We start from the raw sequence: 22562 nt of genomic DNA on the forward strand, positions 1-22562 counted from the left end.
TTACAAAATCAAAGACCTTGAAGACATTTCTAAATCTAGATTCAATCGTTTGATCCTCTTGAGCGTGTCTCTGAACTTCAAAATTGCACACTTACTCCACTACATGGATATCGTTTTTAAGCGCTACCCATTAAGGCTCATCTCTGACGATATGCGAAGACAATCTCTTTCTCTCTTTTCAATGATTTTACCATTTTCCGAGAAACCCCTCAATGGTAATGTCGTTCAGCGCATTTTATATCCCATTTAAATTAGACCACTAAATGGTTTAATCGCGGGAGCGACGAAAAAAAAAACAACTTCAATGCCATCCAACTCGCATGAGAGAAAGGGAGAAAGCATCGAACATAAAAAGCGAAACAGTGAGGATGGTGAGATAAAATTGGTTGTTTTGTAAATGCCGTCCGCACCATCGCACACACACGGTTTCGTGCATCATCGTTATGCTCTCACCCCTGCCGCACAGTGTGTTGGTGACACTTTGGCCGGTTGGAGAAAAAAGCCGAGCGGGGGGACCCGCGCATGGGGGGGGGGGAAATATTAAAAGACAGTAGAACGAAATGAAAAACGAATCCAAAACGTACGCCGACCCAGAAGATTGCCATCATCATTTTTATGACCCAACTAGTAGTGGGCCCTCCCATTCCCGTCCACCGCCACGGAGGCCTTCGTTCTGGCGCGCGGTTGATGATGATGCTGCCGGTGCGCGGTTCCGTTTGATCTGTGCCGCAGCAGTTCCATTTCCATGCGCGTTCTCGGAGGCGCGTACGAGCGTGCGCGCGCTCTCCGCGATCGTGTTACAAATTTTTTGGGTTGCTCCCCTCATTGGGTGTGTGTAAAAAAGATACGCAACAAACTGCTCTACACACACACACACACAATCACACGTGTGTATGTGACACTCACGCATACAGTATCGGACAGAAAGATAGGGCATTGGTTTTTTAACGCACCGTGCACCCGTTGGGCCAAGTTTATGTGTGGTTTGTATGTGTTTGTGTGTGTGTGTGTATGTGTGTTTGTGTGTGTGTGTGTGTGTGTGTGTGTGTGTGTGTGTGTGTGTGTGTGTGTGTGTGTGTGTGTGTGTGTGTGTGTATGTGTGTGTGCATGTGTGTGTGTGTGTGTGTGGATGTATGTTTGAATGTGTATTGATGTGTGTGTTTGTTTCACAAGTAGGTCGTTTCGGATAGATTTGTAAGTAGTTTTTTTGTGTTTTGGGTTAGGTTTTTGGTGTGATAAGCAGGACCACCGCCCTCACGATCAGTGTGTTTTCGATATATTAACAATGTTACGGTCTTCTTTCGCCGTGGTCTTCTGAGGACGTCCGGTTGACTTGCGCGTTTCGGTTGTCCAAGCGCGTTTCAGTTCTCTAAGCACGTTTCGGTTGTCCGAAGCGCGTTTGCCACAAAAGTGCGCGATCGTTCCATTACGAACTCGATCCTTTTGCGCTTAATGCCAGCAGCAGCCATTCGCTTTTACATATGGCGCTGATAATCGGTACATCGTTTACCTCGACCTATTGTTACTAATATTGCTTGCTTGGACCGTCAAGAACGCGCTGGTTAAAAACTTGGACACGGCTGATCCCGTGCTCTGCCTGCGTTATACTTCTATACGCGATGCATTACATCGTTTTGGAGCAGCGAAAACATCGCATGGATAAAAACTATCAACGAGTACGCGAATAAGCGTCTTCCCTTCAAAATCGAGAAAAGAATACTGCCGCGCTCATGAAACAAAACGCCCATTGAAAAGAATAACTGCGCGCCAGCTCAATACACGCACAAAGTTTACCATTCGCACACAACGTGCAACGCAGAGATGCACGAAGGCCTTTCAATGGCGTGCACTGGAGAAACACCTGTGAGGGAATGCCGAGTTCATTGCTATTGTGCGCGTGTCCATTTCGCACCGGTGTCGCATTCACATTCATGAAACAGCACACCTGCGTTTTCGTCCGAGGAACAAGCGCTGCTGTCGATGCAAACTTTAGTTTTTATCCAAGTGTAAACGCACAATGTTTCACATGATAACACACATAATAAGAATAATTTCAACGCAATATGACATCATGGCAAGCTATGTTTTTCAGACACAATACACATTAAAAAGCACACTCTCTTTCTACTACTACACACACACACACACATGCACACACACACACACATACACACACACACTCACACACACACACACACATACACACACACATACACACATACACACACACAAACACAAGTAACGTGGTAAAACAAGTGCACGGTGCATTGAAAAAAAGGGTCCTATCTTAATGTCCGATACTGTACGCAGGGCAGAGGCAAAGGTTTGAAATCAAAGCAGCAGCAGCAGCAGCAGCAGCATGGAAACGATTTGTTAGTGCGGGCAGAGCACCTTCAAGAGTAGTTTCCCGCTGCGCTGTGGTTGCCATCGAAACCGGAAGCTATCGGTGGCTGGTCCTCAGCACTTGACGAGCCCCGGTGGTGTTGGGTTTCTCCCACTTTCCCTCGTGAGCTGCCGGGAAAAGCAGCAACCTTCCCCTTTCCGAATATAAAAACCCGCGTAATAATCGTAACAAATACGCTCAAGTGAATCAAAACCACCACCGCGAGAGCTCCGATAACGAGATAACGCATAACTCATCTGTCGCTGTCGGCGTGGTGTCTTGTAAAAGCTGGAGCCCGTAGTGTCCGGAAGTGGAGGGGCGCTGTAAAAGAAGGGAGCGACAACAACAACTAAAAAACCAACCCACCATAATGCATAATAAGTGCCGACAATTCCAAGTAATCTGAGCGCGTCGCGGCTCATGTGAATTATGCTACCAACCACCGAATGGGCGGCGGACGGCGCAAGACCTGCTGGTTGGCTGACGCAGTACAACCAAGCCCCCGCGGGGATATGGGGGGGGAGAGATCGGTCGGTCGCGTAACTTGATACAGATATTACACATTTTATGTGCGCGCGTTCTCGCGTCTCCGGTCAGCGGGAAAGAGTTTGTTTTGTTGCTCCTCTGCTGGTTCCTTCCGAACCGGGGCCGGTAATTCCATTAGACCGGCGACCAGTCTTGGGACCAGTACCCCTACGCAGTTTTTGGACGCACCGCGCTGGGCCACAAAGAACAAAGTCCTTCCCCCCCAGTGCTGCCAGCCGTCCATCCGGTGGACGAGCGACGACGACGGTGCGGTGGAGCAGATTGGTAGTAATTCAGTTAAAGTGATCATTAATTCCGCCCGATGGCAGATGATAATGAACTGCCGCATCTTGTGCCCGGCTTCCTGCCTGGTGGTTGTACCGCACACGACACTCTCACTCGCGGGCTCACACGATTGATCTACGGGCGTTGTGGAATGTGCCCGCGAACATCCGGAGCAGAGACAGCGAGCTACATTGTGTACCGAAAGGGCTGGGGAGGTCGGTTTTGTGCGCCGCGGTTTGAGATTTCTTGCGATTGAAAATTGCGGAACGGAACGGCTGGTTCCGCTGGTGTCGATGTGGCTCCGGTTTCGCGATTCAGAATCGGCTTGGAATGATAGAGTGCTTTGCCGTGAGCACCACTGCCGTACTGGCGAAACTCAACCCGCGGCACCAACCACCGCAGTCGAATGTCATGGACGGGAGTGTGATTTGATATTCTACAAATACGCTTACAACGTTTGAACTTTGCCAAACAGCGACGGCTTTGGCACCTTTCCGTGTGTTCCGTTGTTTTGCTGCCTTCACGCTGACACAGCGGCGTGATGCTATTATGCTGAATTACAGTGTGGGATAAAGTGTTTGCATTTGTTGTAGATTGCTGATGTAGAAAGACCTGTTACGGCGTTCAGGGAATAGACGACTTGCCTGTTTTGAGCCACAAATGCAACTTGTAACACACATTTATTCCTTTCCTGTGCGAAAATTTCATCCCACACTGTGTCGCTGTACGGTGCACAAAGGTGGAATGGTTGGTACTGGTGCTTAAGGTAAGACAGCAACAACAAAAAAAGTCCCATTACGTCTACGATTAGAAGAGCTTCCAAAGAGCAGCACTTTTCGCGCTCGCAAGAACCAGAAACACAAACCGCCAACGCAAAGCAGTCGCGCGCACAAACACACCCCTTTCCATCACGGCATCGAACTACAAATTAACACTTCACTCGCTATTGGCACTCGCGGCACGGGCGGGCTTCGTTCTTTCCCCCCCCCCCCCCCCCCCCAGTCTCTCGGGGTCACGCGGTGTGTCGCAGATCGCTTTGGCCCTGCTTCTCCACCGGCTCTGGCATACGCTAGCGGCACAGTTTTGTGCGAATATGCAGCGAATCTTGGCGGTTTAGGAGTGGTATACCCGCACCGTGACGAAAGTCAACGTGGGGATTAGGTCGAGGGAAGAAAGGGGAGGTCTTTACAACACGATTGTTGTGTGCTGTAACACTAGATCGCTTCCAGGGACACCTTTGGGGCTGGCCTGAGGTGGCGAGGCGGAGAAGTTCCCACCTTCTTTTACTTAGAACGCTGCAGTAGAATCGGTTTGAATTTGCACTGCCTCCCGACGGGACCTCCCTCCCCCACTTGCAGAAAGCCAAGCCCTTCCATCCTTTTGATGTGTTGTGTGGTGTTTTCCTTCCTTCTTTTCCCTCAGCATCGGTAAATCTTCGACAGGCGACCCGTGGCAGAACAACAACTCCCACTGTGTGAGGTGCGCAGAGTTCGTGATGCCCAAGATGCCGGTGTGGACGTGGACGTTGGGGTGCCGAGTAGTCGTAGACCCCCTCCCAGGACAGAACGGGCGTAAATCGAGCGCAGTGGGAACGACTCGGGTTGCGCGATTTGTACTTTACTCTTTTTGCTTGCTTGCTTGCTGGCTGTTTGCGCTTGAAAAGTGAACAACTTTTCATCCCGCGGACGGGCGCGCATCTCCGGGAACTGGATCGTTTTGCGGTCGCCACGGGGACACAGCCGGGCCGGGCCACAGTGTGATGCAAAGTACATCTTTCGCTTTTGTCTTGGGAGGTTTTTTTTTTGCTTTGTTTTTGTTTTACAGCTTCACCCGATAAACTTTTCCCACTGCACGTACACTCATTCCTGCGAGAGGGAAAGTAAGGGCAGTGAAGGGGCGCGACACAGTGCAACTATTGTTGGGCAAAGAGAACACAGATCGCCGGAGTTGCCTGGGCCTCGTTGGTGCAGCTCCTGGCGGAGATGGGATTAGGAGAAGGTTAAGAAGGCGCGCGCATGCCGAACCAATAAAATGAAGTTAAATGTCAAAGCGTTTCGATTTCGAACAGCACGTGGTATTTGCCTACTAATGGGTCGGATGGGGTAATGTCACCCATTCTACTAACCGCACAGAACACAGAGTAGCAGCGAGGAAGCCTTTTATTTATTCTTCACATTGTGCACTGTGGAGGAGGGCCCGCTCGGTGGCTAGATATGGGTTTTATTGGCAAAGAAGCGTCTTCTGGGATGCACTGCCGAAGCGATTGACTGAATGGAGTTCCAGCCGTCTCCAGCTCTCCCCAAAAAAGGGCATACGCTTCAGAGTGAAAGTTTCCACTCTAACGAAGCGTATCCAGAAAACCTCGGAACAATACTTCGGAACTCTCGGCATGCTTTGAAGGATTGATATGTAAAATCCCTTTACCGCTGCGATTGAGCGCGGCTCTGTGTATGGTAATGAGCGTTAGTTGCTGCTGCTGCGGTAGTTGCTACCGCGCCGTTGGAGCTGTGTGTCGAATTCACTTTATTGGTACTAAACTCATGCGAGTGTGACCTCGGGCACGGAGTACTTGGGTGCGGAAGCAGCCAGCGGACTAATGCAAATCTGTGCCACTTTTGGAATTCGTTTTGCGTTGCGGTTCGTTTGAGAAAAAGTGGAGTTAGGGATGACGAAGGGATTGGTCATCGGTTGTGGAGGAATTGGAGCAGTTTAAGGTGCAAAACCCGAGGCATGGAATGAGTTGGAAAAATGTTACCCAAGAAGCAGACAGCTTGGATATATTGGAAGACTTCAATAATTTAAAGTGTAATGTGAATTGACTCAGGATAAGGGTTATTAGATATTTTGGAATACTACGAGTTGAGAACGATTGCTTGCACATTCCAAATACATGCCTCATTAGCGGACTACATTCTCTGGACTACAAAATTCCCAAAACTTGCGTTAGCCGAAAAGTGAGTTCCACTTCACAGACACTTGTGTTTCAGCGAACTGCATACGATGCAATTCAGCAAGCGCTGCTACTACTGCCCCGGAAACATAACCACACCGATGTGATTACGGAAATGGATAACTTTCCCACCGGGCACCTCCGCTTGCCGGAAAATCCCATCATCGGGCGAGAATGCGATCAATTCGGTTTGTGCGGAATGAGCTGTTTTCCGTTTAAAAAAACATTGAAGCTCGTAGCCCCGGAATCCATCAATCAAGCGACGTGAATGTGTGTTTTCGTACTCGTGGGAAAAGCGAGAGTTTTCGCCAACGAAACGAGAAACAAGTACATTGCATCGGGTTCCGCGGTTACGAGTTGGTGCAGCGCGTTGTTTAGCATAAGTTTCGTTGCTTTCACTGATTGTGACCGGAGCTAATACGAGGAAAAAGAACCGCCCCCCCTACACACACACGCGCTTGGAAGCTAGAGCACCCAAGTTGGGCAAGTGAGAATGATCAATGCCCAAAAATGGTTGGAAACCCCATTGGAAGCTCCAACGATTGCACCGACGATGTAACCGCCGGCTTTAGCTGATGCTGAAACAAGCCGTACCTGGAACGGGCCCGGCAGTAGTTATAATTCGGGGGCTCTCTAGCAACGGTGGCAAGCCCGAACGAGTCCACCAGACCTGGCCCACCATGCCCAAAATGCCACACGATTACGCCACGGAAACGGCTGGACAGTGCTCGTGGGCAGCGCACGGGCGAGCAGGTGCAGATTACGGCGCAGGAAATCTTTTTAATGCGGATTTGTTCCGTGTTCGCTTACCGAAACCGCCTGGCGGCCTGGGATTGGGACGCTTTGTGGCGTGAAGTTTGTCGGAAAAGACCCACTACGTGCACGCTCGCAGCCCTAGCTCTGCGGACCGTGTGTGCCATGTGTGTGGAGGGGAACCGTTTTCAGTCAGTAGAACTGCTGGGTGAGAACATGGCACTGTACATGGTCACTGACCAGGCTCGAGTATTACGGCATGAAATCTGATCCTTCTTCGTGCACCCACGCTGGAGCCTCCAAAAATTAGGAAAAGCCCACTGAGCACTTGTGCCGTAAAGCAGCCGGCTAGGCAAGACGAAAAGGCGAAAACGTTACAGTGTTACATCGTTGACCTAAAGGGAAAAAATGGCACCGAGAGGACTTGTGTGCCGCATAATTCGTTTGATGTTCGGAAGTTTGTTGAGCAACTAAGCTTTTGGAGTGTGTTGGACGGTAGGATTTATTGGAGAGTTGGGCATTCATTTAAGCCCGCAAGTAATCCTTCGTAGAAGATTTGCAGGGCAATGTCTGAATGTTGTCCAGGCACTTTTTTTATCATTCCATGCACCGATCAAATAAAAAGCCTAAAGAATCTACTGGTTTCAGACCTCACAGAGTGCTGCAGCCGTACACATTCGCAGATGTTTACAAGCGATACCCAAACACTCGCTTCCTTACTTGATTGGAAAGTGTCTGGAAGCCGTAAAATGCTCCATGAGCTTCTTTTGCCAGCTGTCAATTTCCATTTGCCGTTATCTTCAGTCAGTCGCGTACCAGGAGCAGCACTCCAAGCTCCCTCTCCCCCGTCGAATGTACCTTCCCAAAGCACGAAAACATTAATTTGTCGATAATAATTCGTCGCAGACCGCCGACTGCCCGAAAGCCGTTCCCTAAAATCTCGCCGCCATTGGTTGTGTAACCAAATTTTGGGTTTTTATTGCCGCAAAGCCAGCTGGAATTGAATTTTCGGGCGACGTGGCGTCCATCCCGACTGCCCGAATACGCAAAGCGCACCGACCGTTTTGTAAGAAGCATGTCGATGAGTGGGAAGTTTACATGGAGGAGGATGAACAGAAAAAAAACACGGCAGAACGAAGAACGAGAATCAACATCAACAGCGAATGGTGCTTGCAGCTCCAACGGTGGCGGCTACCGGGTTTGCTGGGTGAGGATGGGCGGTCTCCGGGCTGGTCGATTCTTCGATTAGTGTCCGACAGCAAGGCGACAGTGCCACGGCCAAGGAAGTCATCTCGAATTATGCAAATGAGCCACTTTTCTCGAAATTAAATTAAGCAATACACTCGATCGGGAGCGTGAGTGAGTGAGGAGCAGGTGGTGGTCACTGCGAAGGGCCACCAAATCGAGGTTCGATCGACAACTGCGTCTTCTAACGGAGTACGCAGAGCGTATAGCGCTGATGTGGATGCGGGACTCTGTTTCCCTGTTATCGAAATTTGTTTTTTTCATTCCATTTTTCGCGTGCGTGTGTGTGTGTGTGTGGTTGAGCGTTGTGTTTCACCGGCATCGACAGAAAGCCACCGCCGGGAGTGCTACCGGTGCCCAGCAAGAAGTGACAGAGAAATGTAGCATCCCCAAAGCCATCGCTAGCGGAAACACTCACCAAATCCCCCGAAAACCTGCTTCAGCCCGGTGCTACCCATCCGGGTAGGTGTCGGTGTGCTGTTGAAGGTTGTCCCCGTGGTTTTGGAGTGACCGCAAAACACCGCAAACGAACGATTCGACACTTGGAATCGAAAGCACGGACTCGAAAGCAGGCAGGCAGGAGCAAAAAAGGAACACACACACACACCGGGTTACCACCCGGTTCATCAGCTCGGCTCGCGTGGAATGTGTTGCGGACGTGATGAGTATTGGGAGGGTTTTTATTTCGTCTATCTCGCACGGCGGTGTTCTGGCCATCCACTGGTTGGAATAGAATTGCAAATGGGGTTCGAAACATTCCTAGTGAAGTGAATAAGTAGTGGGACGTAGCACCACAGCCAAACAGAAAACAAAACCAAAACGCGACATTTTGGCATAAAGGTGCCACCGTGCGCTATCAGTTTTCCGCTGGGTTGGTTTGGTGAAATGGGTGAGAGTGGAACGCAGCAAGCTCGTCAGCTTAGTTTGGAGGTGTTTTATCCAGCTGTTGTTATCGTCCATTTGTTACCTTTTTTTTCTTAGCAGCTTTGATTACGTGACTACAATCGGACCCATTTTGGCTTAGGTTTCTTTACTAGAATTGGATATTGCGAGGAAGAAGCATCTTTCCAAGGTTTTGGGTTGCTTTCAAAGCCTGAAATAACTATTTTATATTTAAATATTTGATTACATTTGGGATGATATGATGATATAGGTAGAGTTATCAAAAAAACACCTTGAAGTTATCAATATGAGGAAAAGACTTCTTGGCAAAGCTCACGGTGTGCATTTAAAATCCCCATTACCCCATTATGCTTATTTTAAGCATGTTTCGCTGCGCCTGTTGGCAATATTTATGCTTGATTGTCACCATTTGTTTGGCTCAGCCCATAAAAAGTCATGCAGCTTCCCATCCAATGCATTTTTCTGCTTCCTTTTTGGATACTGGGCATACAAATGAACGTCAAGACAGAGGGAATGAGCATCATTAAAGCATTGCGCGTCATTTATTTTGCCAAACTTTAATTAGCTATGCAAAACGGGATGGTGCAAAGCGTTGCCCCGATGGAAACATCGATCCACCAATAAGCTTGCTATCGGGTTCGGGATGCCTTCTGGGAGGAAATTATAAGCTCATTGAATGTGAAGTAAACGCTGCGCCTGCTTCTAGTGTCGTCGCCGTGAGTTAGGCGGAAGGCTTGCAGTAGTTGTCATTGGCGCAGCTTGTCAACTCGAGTTCCGATGCTACCGGCGAAACCATGAATGGCAACTCCATTACCATCTGAACAGTTAACGACCCATTCATACACACACATGTGCAATTTAAATCATGGTCATGCGATTTCCCATGGGAAGGATTTCGTTCTGGCGACTGATTTGAATATGCGAGAGAGTTATAACCGAAGCTGATGGATAGAAGCGAATGAATGATAATCTTGTGTGATATTTGCGTAGGAGTTGCTCAAGAGATGCCTTTTATTTTAACAGTTCAATAAAAAAGATTCTCAAAAAGTCTAAAGCATTCAAGCAAAGTAATCGTTGCCTCCGTCGTCCACGCTCATTTAAAAACCCTTCCCACACAATACCCCATTGTGGGTAAAAATAGTGTGTTTCGGCTTCCTGATGGCCCTCTCTGTCGTCGGTCGCCAGGCTTTCTTTGTCCGTTTCCACCATAAATGTTTGTTTCCTTTCTGCCGAAAGGATTTCAAAACGGCAAAATAACATTTGTCCTCCCGCACCCATCGACAAAAAAGCTCTTCTCCACCAATGCTGTGGCAGACTGCCGCGTCGCGCTGCACTCCGCCGCGGAGAGTAATCAATTAAATAATCTTAATTGGATTGCAAACTTTCCACAATAATTTCAAATTACATAAATTTGAATTCTATTCACAATTCTTCTGTCGTGCGCGTCCAGCGCGTGTGTGTGTGTGCTGTGCCGTTTTTTGCTGCGCTCTCCTTCCGTTTTCATCTCTCGCGGTCGCCTTTTTTCAACCGATTTCGGTTGCCTCTTTGGTCACAGTCGTCGTCGTCGTCGTCGTCGTCGGCATCCGGTTGATTCATTGAATTCAGCGCTGCATCACCACACGGTTCTGGCCCTCCCGCCCACAAGATTCCCTCCCAGGCTGATCGTTTGATCGTCCATAAGTGCATTTAATCGACAAGAACGAGGCCACACTGCTGCCTCTCCGTGTTCTCCTTTGTCCATTCGAATGTCTACCGTGTGCGGTTGCTGGCAGAACCTCGCTCGCGGTTCGATTTATTTCTCGTCTCCCATTCCGGGGTCTGCACAGAGAGGTCTGGGTGGTATCTGTGTGTGCTGCATCTGCAAACGCTCCCGCCCCCCCCCCCCCCGGCCAGTGCGACATCTCGCCAATTTCGCACCGACAGCAGCAGTAACCCGGCCGGATCGATCGGATCGGACAACGCGCGTTAAAGGTCGAATTATTATTATCTGTCCATTTCCTGTCGGAGTGTCCATATGCGTGAATGCGTTTCTTGTTTCCCGTTTTTCCGCCAGTCCTCTCCCACACTCACACACACCACCGGGAGCACTTTGAAATTTGAAGCAATAAAAGCTCACCAGCGCGATAGGGGGGAAGCACCATTTACGCACCCGAAGCGCCTAATAATTCGCATAAATTTCTTAATTTGGGATAGTATCGGGCCATAATGGCATTATGCAAAAATTGTGAACGGGACACGGACGGTGGGAAAAGGTAGGGAAAGGGGAGCTTTGTGTACGCGGGAATTATGGGAACCGGCTTCGTGTGGCCGTGTCATAAGACATAATAACGCACACGCTATGGGACGCTGGATCTTCTGGGCGCTGGGTAGTTTGATTCGATGCAGCGGCAGTGTGCAGCGTATAGTTTGCGTTAGTGTATGTGTGTGTGTGTGGCTCGGATCGAATAAATGTTTAATGATTGCTAATAGTCCGCAAATGGTAAGGGCACCGGAAGCCAGCTCTAGGGCATTAGAGTTGATTGGCTGGCGTAGGTTGGCGAGTCGGTCGGTAGTAATGGGTACTCTTTGGCAGCGGCAGTGTGCGTTTTGCAGGAAATTGGCAAGCTGTCCCGGGTCTCTGGGCAGCGGTTGATAGTTTTACAAGGCTGCAGACATTTACTGTGGAATTATTGGACCTTGTGAAGAATGGTGTGGAGCGGGAGAGCAATGTTATTATCATTTTAAAATGATCGGAAGCTTATTGGAGTTTAGGAAATTATTCAATGTCAACTACTAAACTCTCGGTTTATTGGCTTATTCGTCACATACGGGATTAAACTTTAAGAATTGTTATACGCACTATGTTGTGTAGCATTTTAAACGTTAGCCAAAGGGAATGTCAAACAACACCTCTTACAACCGATGTTGCCAGCTCACTTGGAACTGTTACAAATGATCTGTTTTATTCCCATCCGCAAAGCTACAACTGCGCACAATGTCAACTACCGTTGCAGTTTATTTGCTCTAATTAGCCATTTCGATAATTCTCGCAGGGATCGACTACGACCGTATACTCTCACGGACATCAACAATCGAAACGCCTATTCGAGAGACCCTGTTTATGCAAGAAAATGCTGCCCAACCTCCCGGTTGACTCGTCGATGATGAACCGTTTGCTGACTTGCCATTCCCGGACGCCTGGAGAGTACGCGACTAGGCAACTGTGTTGCATCGGTAAAACAACAACTTGCATCTACGCAACAGTCCGTCCCTAATGCAGCAGCATCCCACTCGGATGGTTGGATATCATGACTCTTCGTTTTTTTTGTTGTTGCTACTCTTCCTCGGAACTACCAACAACATCCCGTGATCGGCCCAACTGTAGTGCATTAAAATAAACAAACTGTTTCGAACGGTCCCGAACAACGTACGCGTAGCGCGGTTTGAAGTTTGATTCTCTTTGTGCTGTGCATCCCCCGGTGCATAATGACATTCCAGGTGGCCATCTGCGGTGCGTTTGCTGCTGGAAATGGAAATGTGCAGTTGCGCATCGGTATGGCTGGGACCGACCGGAACGGGGCCAATTCCGATTCCGTCATCCTCGCAGTCCCTCGGGAGGAAGTGCGCCTCCTGCAACGATCGAGTGATGGCGTTGTGTTTTTATACTGCAGCGAACTGAGGGGCGATTTGAGCAGAGACGCAGAGAGAGAGAGAGGTTTAAGTGTGACTCTTTATGGCGCTCCCGGTGCGTACACGCAGTGGCGCATAAAATAATAAACATAAAATAATAATCATTATGAGCACGAACCCGGTCGGCTTGTCAAGCGCACCAGCCCTCTTCGGGATGGTTCGCTTTGGAGCGACGGGAACGCAATGGGAATTTCAAATTCCCAATTCCTATTCCGGTGTGTGTGCGTTCCTGGTCATTAGGAGTTCGCATTCGCTACCCGATCGGATTCCAATTCAAACAATTTAACAACAATCGATGTATTATTATTACTTCCAACTGTCGTTTGTTGTCCACCGGAGCGGTACGAATCGCTCTCGGTAGCTAGATGCAGCGGATATTGCGCCGGATCAGCTGGTGGATTGCAGCGAAGGGAATCCTTTCTATGCGTGCCATTTGGAGCAATAGCAGCGGTCATGTTTTTGGGTTTGAAATTTCTCATTATCGATACATGATGAGCAACCGGGGAAAGGAATTACGCTGTGAGTACGCCACAGACATCCGTGATTATTTCGCTGGTACGTGAATGTCCTTCCGACCTTGTTTTGGAATTGTTTTGTAATAACTTTTCCAAGAGTAAATCGCACCAAGCCGATTTTAATGTAATTACATGCATTTGAATGATTCTAGCAGATTTTAATACAAATTTGCAATTGCAGTCGTTGCAAAGAAACCTCTGCTGTAAACTTCAATCCTTGGGTTTATTACGAACCCAACCGTTAACAGGGATCAACGTACTCGTCGAGACCACAAAGGGGAAGCAATTCGTTATCTCATCCACTCGACTGTCCGAGTTTTTTTTCCGCCTTATGCTGCTGCACCTACAAAGAGCGCTCCAGCGGGATGCAATTTTTGGAGTGCAGTCGCATGCACTGTCTGTAGCTGCAGCGGGCTCGCTGCTCATTTACGTACGGGATGCAATCTTCGCAGTGCAATTGCGACAAGTGGGCTTCAACAGTCCGAGCTTTATTAGCGACAGACCCGCCTTTGCTCGGTGAATTCGTTGCAACTGGATTCCGGCTTCAAGTGAGTGGACGGTTTCCTCATTAAAGAATTGTGAGCAGCAACTTTGGTCCAATTTAGTTTGAGTTACGAACATGATCAGATTGCATCACTGTAAGGCATTTTCGTTGGAAGACGAGTTGACAGCTATTTTTTTAAATTTGAGCTAAACTTATGCATCCACTGCGTACGCGATAATTGGACCATAATTGTCCAAAGCTATGCTGAAAACACACTTACACCAATCGTACCGCGTTTGTTGACCTTTTCTCCGTACTTAAGCCGATAATGAAGATGCATCACGACCCTGTAGAGTGTGAATTTGATAATTTGAGTGCTTTGCGCTACAAAGCAGCTGCATGTTTACCTTAATAATGACAAATAGGTGTCTCCGGCTAGAAACAGCTGATCGTTCCAGAAGATTTGCAGTCGGCTGATTTCAGAACCACTCTCTCCCTTCCATGGCCCTGCTTCAGGACGTTTGGTTTCGGGCCAAAAATGTGCAACCTGCAGGCAGGTGTGCACGTCACGTCCATCAGGACTTTTGTGGCACGTGCCCTGTCGGCGCAGGTCTTCAGCATCCTTTGACGAGAGCTGCAGAAGCGAGAGGCGCAAGCGAAACCATTAGCTACTCGGGCGCTAATTGGATTAACAACCTGTAGGTGCAGCTTTTCGCATAGGACGAAACCGCTCCCGGGGGCCTTGCAGCTCCACCGATCAACCACCGAGCGTGGCGTGCCCTGGAAGCTAATTTCTTCAAACTTCCACTCCACGTGCCACTTGTTTGTGGTTAATTTAAAAACATTTGCTTCTGAAAAGCAGCGGCAGAACTTTAATAGCGCCGATAACAAGCATGCAGCCGCAGAGCAACCGCCCCAAAACGAACCTTTACTTCTATCCTCCAATGTGCTCCGCAAGATATCATACACCGGTGTGGTGAGATAAAACAAACAGAACATCGACGCGTTCATGCCAACACGTGACATTCGATGATTTTTATCTTTCATCCCCCAACGCCACCCCTTTTGGACCGGTTTCCAATCGAAAGCCACATAGAGGAGAATAGGTTTGCTGTCATGCAGTTGTGTCTTGTTTGTTCCTCTCTCTCTTTCTCTGGTCGGTGTCTCTGCCTACCATTCGAATAGGCGTTGTGAGTGATGTCGATGATGAAAAGCATCCGCCATCAAATATGCATACCGAAGGCGAAGAGATCTACGATACGGACCCCCGAAAGGCACCCCGGCCCAGTTTGTAGTCCGTGCATGGCCGGGGAGCGGATTTGGGGCTGTTGTGTTTTGTTTCCCTCTCTATCTGTCCCCCTCGCTGTGGTGCAGAGGAGAATGGAAAATGACAACGGGAACGATCTCGGACAGTTCTAATCAATCTAACGAAATCGAAACGATAGCTTCCATCAGCAAATGTCCAACCCAGTTGTTGGCAGCGCAAGGGAAGGCTAGTCGAAACCGAGTAGGGACGGGAAAAGAGCGGTGCTGGGGGGAAGCGATTGCGACGGCTCCTAAAATGGAGTTCGGCCAGCCGATAGTGTTGCCTATAGGAGATAATTAATTTATTAAAAACAAATTAATGATTTACATTTTAAATTTACTTTTTATTGGATCTGTAGCTCGCTTCTCACCCCGCACGCACCGCTCTTGCTTCGGGGGATTCGCTTTGAATGTGGGAAAAATGGAATGCCGGCCGGTGAGCATGGTGGGCATGAGAGCTCGCGTTGCGTATCAGCAACCCAAATGCTGAACAGTCTCTTCTCTATCCTTCTCTGTCGCTCGATTGATGATCGCTTAGGGTAAGTTGAGTGATTTTTATATGCGCTTTTATTGCCCCCGGGGACGCCTACTCGATCTCGGCCCGTGCCTACGAGCACCGTCCTAGGCCTGAAGCCCCGGGGATGATCGTGTCGCGGAAGGTCGCCAGGTATTTATGGCTTCGCGTACGGCAAGGCGACGGAGTCCGTACGCCGAATGGGGTGCAAATGAGTTGGGTGTTGTTGCTCTCCGTGTGTGTGGAATATATTTCAAATTAGGAAACAATCAAATCACTGATTTTGTCAACGGCTGGAAATGGTCTGAGTTACGGCCCCGTTTTGACAGCGCGTCGTTCGGCGTGTGTTTTTATGGTGTCTCTATTGTTGGTGTTTGATTTGGCAGTTAGAGCTTTGGAGCCGGCTTGGAGAAAGCGTTTTTCGTATATTTTACGCTAACTAATGTTTCATGTGTTCATAAGAATTGATATTTATTGTTTTTATTCCAGCCTTTCCGCGGGCACATCCCTGCAATCATCCCACGTCGATGGACACCCCGTAATGAACCTTTGTGAGTGGATGTATGTTTCCGTCCGTTGTTGGCATAAAGTGTAAATTAATTTCTGAAAATAATGTTACGATCCCAAACAAACAGCCAAAACGATCCCTTGCACTGCTGCCAGGTCAGTCCCTAACAAACAAAACATTCACAAAAACTCGAGAAACTGAGCCTATGTAATGTGTTTTTAGGTCTCTTTATTCGACCTCCTCCCGTACAAGTGCTCGGTGAATCGTTGACCGAGTGAAATAAAAATCAACACCAAGCGCCTTAACTTGATCGTTGCTTATTTGGTCGAAAATTGTCGGAAAACCCCGTCAGAAGCAGAAGCTAGCGTTAACCGAGCCCCAAGCAATGCTTCTCCATTTTTCTCACCACTTCGTTAATTTTTAAGCGCCAATATTTCTTCCCGCACACGGGAGTACGCGAAGCTTGTTCGGGCCGAGACTTTCTAAGCTCTGGGGCGTATTAGCGTTCTAAGTCTCGTTTTTTTTTTGTGGTCCGAACCCCAAAGGGTGCAGCATAAAAATTCATAACTCAAAACAACAGCTCAACTTACGGCGTAGAGAGAAGGCTTTACAGCGCAAAAAATAAGGACCCATAAGGGTGGAGCATAAAAATCTAAAACAAAAATACTGCCAACGAACGCGCGGACGACACGAAACTGTGCGGAGACGGGGATGACAGGAGATTATTATGATAACTCTTTTTGCGCTTTCATCACCGTATCGGGTGAAAGGGAAGCATGGGGTAGGGAAGGCGGAGAGTGGAAAGAATTGTTTGGCAAAAAAAAGCTTCCCGAGTAACCACTGCCACCCCTAGAACGTGCCGTTGTGAGGCAAAGCTACAGCCAGACAGGTCGCGCTGTTTCGACTAGCCACCAGACCGAAGACGCGACGCTCGTACGGGGTGGAATTTAGAATTGAGCAATGGAATGGATCATAAGCAACAACAGCAGCAGGCAAGGCTGGTACAGGGAGAAGAAACACACGTCCCGCTAAATGAAGGCATGAAGCAGTCGGGGCAAAAAGGTGAATGGTTTCGGTGTTTCGGGGTGCGCCGCGGCAAAGCAACTTGATAACAAATGGCACGAACGTGTTGAACGTAGGTTCGCGCTGCGTGGAATTTATTATGCGCGTTCTCATCTCATTCTCTCGCTTCGACGACTTTCCCATCGGGCGTCGAAAGTGTGCTGTCCGTGTAGTGTGGTGGTGTGGTGAGGGCTCTGTGGCCACCAAGCACATCTTATCATCGCATTTATTTCGATTTTGGAGAAGAATCGGTTCGAAGGTAAAGGCTTTCATTTAAAGGAAGTAAAACTTAAACAGAGAAAACGACTGTGGGTGGGGTAGGATAGTGGGCGCCCTCGTACCAGCGTTTAAGAAATTTATCTAATGGGTCCTGTTTTGGACTCCTTTTCGTGGGGCGTGCTAGACGTTGTTGGATGGTGCGTTTTGCGTGCACGCGTGGGTTGGCGAATGGGACAAACCGCAGGAAAGCTGAGGCACACTTCGCGCGGCGATGGTGAATTATTCTTATGGTTTGTTTTGTGTCTTTAGAACTCTTTGTAGCTTTAATGTTATGAGTTGGAAGATGGAAATGGTGCTCGACCGTAAATAATGATGATTTTAATCAGCGGAACTATCTTGATAATCATTTTGTAAGCTTTGGCTAAAGTGAAACACATTTGGTGCCGTGACCAGGATATTTATACAAAAGCTAAGCGTTTGAAAAGTTATTAACCATTTACTGCCGTTGAAAGTGGATGTTTTTGATAACTTAAAGATGTTTTTCGATTAGTCTTTAGTTAAAAAAATTCAATCAATAAAAGCTTTTATTCGGGAAGGACTTGCCCTCGCGTATTTCGTTAGCGAAACCCTTCGCTGGCAAGTCTGTGCTGTAATCGGAAGCTACGTCGGTGTTACGTTTCCGAACATATTTCTCCTTTTTTTTTCGTACAAACCCACTCGCCAAGGTACACGATGACCGATTTTCCTTTTCCCTGCCCGGTCGCTGTACCATGCAAACGCCGATCACTTACGTAAATTGAAAAACAATCAACGAAATGACCTTAAACATTCCGAACCCCGTATCCTATGGCGTGCCGGGCTCTAACGTCTATGTGTGTGGGGCTCGTATTTAGTAGCAGCCATAGACATAAACTCCGTCGCGCTGGAGGGCTCGTCACAGGGCAACTGGGTGCACAGAAATAGTATTACCAGCAAGTGAAGAAGACAGTGCAGAAGAAGCAATAAGGAAAGCAAAGCAACGATGGTTTCGTTACGCGAAGCTTCGACGGAACGGGAATGCAGACCAAGGGGGGACTGCACATTCCAGCCAGGCGTTGGTCGAGCGATTCCAAGGTGTGCGATGCTTTTTTTTCTCTCCCCATCTGCTTCGCTGTGTTCGCGCACAATATGATGATGCGGTATGCATAAAATGTCAATAAAGTCAAAGTAGCGATTGCGTGCGTTTGGCTTTCTCTCATATCTTCTCAGAGCCAGCCGAGACGCTGGACGGCTCGAAGAGTGGATTATCACGCTAAACGACACTGCGGGATGCTTCCGAACTCGCATCTGTCTGCGTCCGGGGCGAATAACTGGGCGGAAAATGCTACCTTTCCTTCTTTTGCCCAGAATGCCGTGCTAAATATGGTGCAAGTCGGTTTGCCGGTTCGCGTAGAGCAAGCCTCGTGTGAGTGACTAAGAACTAGCGAGAATAGTTCGCATTTGCAAAGCCCGGGTCCGAACCGCGGCCAGGGTCCGTATATGTAAATTGTGAGCACCATCAATCTTCGCCCGTTCGCTGGCTGGCTGTGCGGATGTGTAAAGGCCAGTCTGATGGTGCACGCCCGTTATCGGCTGGTTGTATCGTACCACCGGTCGGAAGGATGCATCATAGAAAGCAATTAAATGTGAATCAACGGCGCACGGATGAAGGCAAGAACCGTATCGAGCAGAACCGTTGCATCCTAATGTCTTCCAAACGCACCAATCAGCACAACCAGTCGTTTGTCGTACCTGGGGCTGTTTGCTTTTATCAACGCGACCGAACCGCGAGGGTTTTTTTTTGCTTCTGAAAAGAATATAATAATATGCATTCAGCGATCGCGAACGGAATTATAGACACATTAGCGTTGTAGTCAACGCACGTGCTTCTGTATTATAAAGCTACATAAACTTATTCGTCGAGACTGGGCGAATCGAGACATTGAAAGGTTGCCTTCCCACCGAACCGTCCATACTAACCTTATTTAACATTCAGAGCCTGTGTTCAATGATGGATTAGAATTAAATTTGCGAAAAGGTCTTGTGTTCCGCAGAAGAGGTCGCGATCTCGAAAGAGCATTGCACCCATGATAGACAAATTGTTTTAGAGATTACGATTTTAGCTTTAAATCCAATTCCTCTCAAAGTTCATACAATTGATAATATTTTTTTAAATTTAATTCCCCTTCAATCGAAAACTGCATCCAGTGCACCCATGCTGAACAATCCAGCCCAGCGCAGCATCATTCCAATCGATTGCCCTTTTCGCCGAGTTCCCGTCGCATCGGTCGCATTTAAAGCAATTTATGCGTGTGCAACTTTTGTGCATTTATTTATTGCAGTTCTGCAGCGGGCATCATCACCCGCACGCCACGGCCACAATTCATGCCGGAATAGGACCTGCTGCTGTCGCGCGATATTTCGCTTCGTGTATTTGTCTGTCGTTTTGGCCTGCTCCGTCATCCTCCGTCCGTTTATGTCCCATTCTCAAAATGTCTGGGACTGGGACCTCCCGCCTGTCCGCCTGGCTTTCGTGCTCGTACGGTTTGTGACACAGCGGACATGACGAGACGCCTGTTTGGACATTCAAATGCAACAGCCAGTACCGTTGGATGCGTTTCTTTTTTTGTGTTTGTCCCCGACTGGTTGTGTGAGCACTCCGAATGCGAAAATCCGAGAGACAGAGACAGAGACAGCGTGCATGACCTGAGCCCGTGCAGACCACAGTCCGGCACAGCGGCTGTAGAAAGGGCATTCCGAGGTACGAGCAATGCAGGATCACTGAATCAACATTCTGTGAGTTGTTGGTCAAATTGTTCCGAAGCTTTAGCAGCCGACTGTACGTGGGTGAGTGGTTGTACGCGGCAGTTGGATAAGTTCTTATCATGCATGCATGCCTCGTCACTTCATCATCATCGTCATCATCATCATCATCATCCTCAGCAGTGGCGTAAATTCCCACCCAGAGTCGGCAATGGGCAAGATTTTGGAATTCGTCGTTCTTCAGCACAGCACGGCCACACAATCTGGTACGCAAAGTGGTATTTCAATGACGCTCCTCGACGGACATAACGGTGGTCATTCGAGGACGGAATCTTGGGATGGAAGTCTTGCTTGAAGCTTGAGCGGTTCGGTTGTCATGAGTTTGGAGAACCAGATGCGTCCCAGACTCCAAGCATCGTCCTCATTGTTCTATCGATAGTGTACACTATGTCGCTTTGATACTATGTTGTGATTGTATGTGCGCACCTCCTGGGCCCAAGCTCCACAACTTGTCAGGGTGTGCGATAAAATCAATAACGACAATAATGACAGACACAAGACGCAAGATGCTGGATGAAACCGGCCCCGGGGTGCCGGGTAGCTTTGCACTGTTGTTACTGCCTTATTGTAATACGGGTTTTGGGGGGAATGTGGCCGATCGATGGATGGAATGGCAAGCATGGAGACATCAGAAATAATAATCATATCGAGTACTAAAGAGCAACCGGCAAGCAATAATGGCGAACAGTGTAGCTTGCGTCACAGCTTGGGGTTCTTGGTTGCAGCAAAAGCCTTGTTTGGTGGGCGTTGTTGGTTAACTTGTTGGTTTTGCATTGTTGCCATCTCTGTCATCTGTGCGATGGAATGGTGCAACCCACACTTGTAGATGATTGTTGTGCTGTTAATTGAGTTATTAAATATTCTCAGCACACTTTACATGCTATGTTGCGTTAATGTTGTTAGAATAAGATCTTGTTGATGGCGCATTGAAGTATCAAATAATCCTGGAAAACAATTCTCAGTTATTCCTTAAAATCCATCAACATAAATCCCAATCCGTATCCCGTAGTCTTCCTCACGCTGGGGATCGATTATAGTTCTCGTATGTCTCGCAAACACCAGGCTTGTCTGGACATACTTTTAAGAAAATCAAACCGACGTACGCTCGACGAGCAATTTTGTTCAATTTCCCAAAGGACACGCCCGTCTGCTGATAACCTACCTCCAGAACTCCCTACATTTTCCCCTCCACAAAAAACCCGTAGGAGGACAATCGAAATTAAAATTTGCATAAAATATGCTGCACGATTTATTTCCATCGAGATCACCAGCTAGGACGTGTGACAGTGCGTCGGATTGCGGTGTGCATGTGTGCATGCGACTTCGGTATCTAAACTGCTGCTGCAACTAGACCTCCAAAAAGTGGCTTTTTTCATGTGGCCCCAACAGGCGGCATGATCGATTAAGTCGAGCCGATGTGGCCGGTTGGTGACGGTACTAATGTGCCTTTTCCGATCGAACGTGTACGCAAAAGTTCTTCTGATTCGATTGCAGTACGCGCCGAGGGGTAGTGTGACACGTGGCGTCCCGGCTGTGGTCGTCCCGGTCGGTTCGACGCACGTGATCGTCGGCGCTGCATACGAGATTAGAAATTAATTATGAAACTGGAGCAACCCGGCCGACCGAGCACTGGAAGCAGCAACACGTCCCACGTTGACCGACGTGTGGAGCCTTCCGAGGAAATGTCCTACCTCTGGTTCTCGCCGTAGCATGCCGGTGTAGATAAGAAAACAATCAAAACTAATTCTCACATCCGGTGTGTCTCCACCGTCGGTGTGTCTGATTGGAAATATGGCGCCATCCTCTGCCTCCTGTCATTTGCTACCGGGAACTAACCAGGATCACCCGAGCCCGAGTGGTTTCGGGTGCTGATGGATGGGATTTAGCACAGCACGGGTTAGTTGGGATCTGTACGGTTCGTCGATGACCTCAGCATTGATTTGCAAAAACCCCGGATGCGTATTAGGCGTCGGTTGATGAGCACGTTTAGAGCTCACGCAACGGAAAACGTGTACGCCGGTGATGATGATGATGATCGAATTTGCATCCTTGTCTTCGGCTCTATCTCTCTCGCTGCATGTCCCAGTTATCCGAAGCTTCATATCCAACCACCAACAACAAGTGGTATTTGTTTTCAACGTTTCGTTCCGTTTAGGAGCTTTGGATACATCATGCCAAACAGCTGGCAGCACAGCATCGCAAAAACTGATGCGCGATTATCTACTCACCATTCGCACTCGGGGAGGTGGATCCTTCCAACTTCCTATGAAGGACAGGAGCAACCATATCCAGCAACCGAGGAGATTCACTAATTGGTTTTCCATTTTCCATCCGTAAATGGGCATGTGGTTGGGGTTGCGGCCATTCCCTCCGTTTGCTTCATATTTTCTTTTCGCATATG

The 22562-nt window shown here is 48.4% G+C and overlaps 1 long non-coding RNA gene across 1 annotated transcript in view; it reads left to right on the forward strand.

The window, feature by feature from the left end:
* Nucleotides 1-16324, forward strand: part of LOC120959884 (uncharacterized) — a 45306-nt gene extending 28982 nt beyond the window's left edge. The window contains exon 3 of the long non-coding RNA XR_007452597.1: nucleotides 16021-16324. This is a non-coding gene — a long non-coding RNA (uncharacterized LOC120959884). The remainder of the gene's footprint in view (nucleotides 1-16020) is intronic.
* Nucleotides 16325-22562: the final 6238 nt, after the last annotated feature.

This window comes from Anopheles coluzzii, chromosome 3 (genome assembly GCF_943734685.1).
Source record: "Anopheles coluzzii chromosome 3, AcolN3, whole genome shotgun sequence".
In the NCBI taxonomy this organism is placed as follows: Eukaryota; Metazoa; Arthropoda; class Insecta; order Diptera; family Culicidae; genus Anopheles; species Anopheles coluzzii.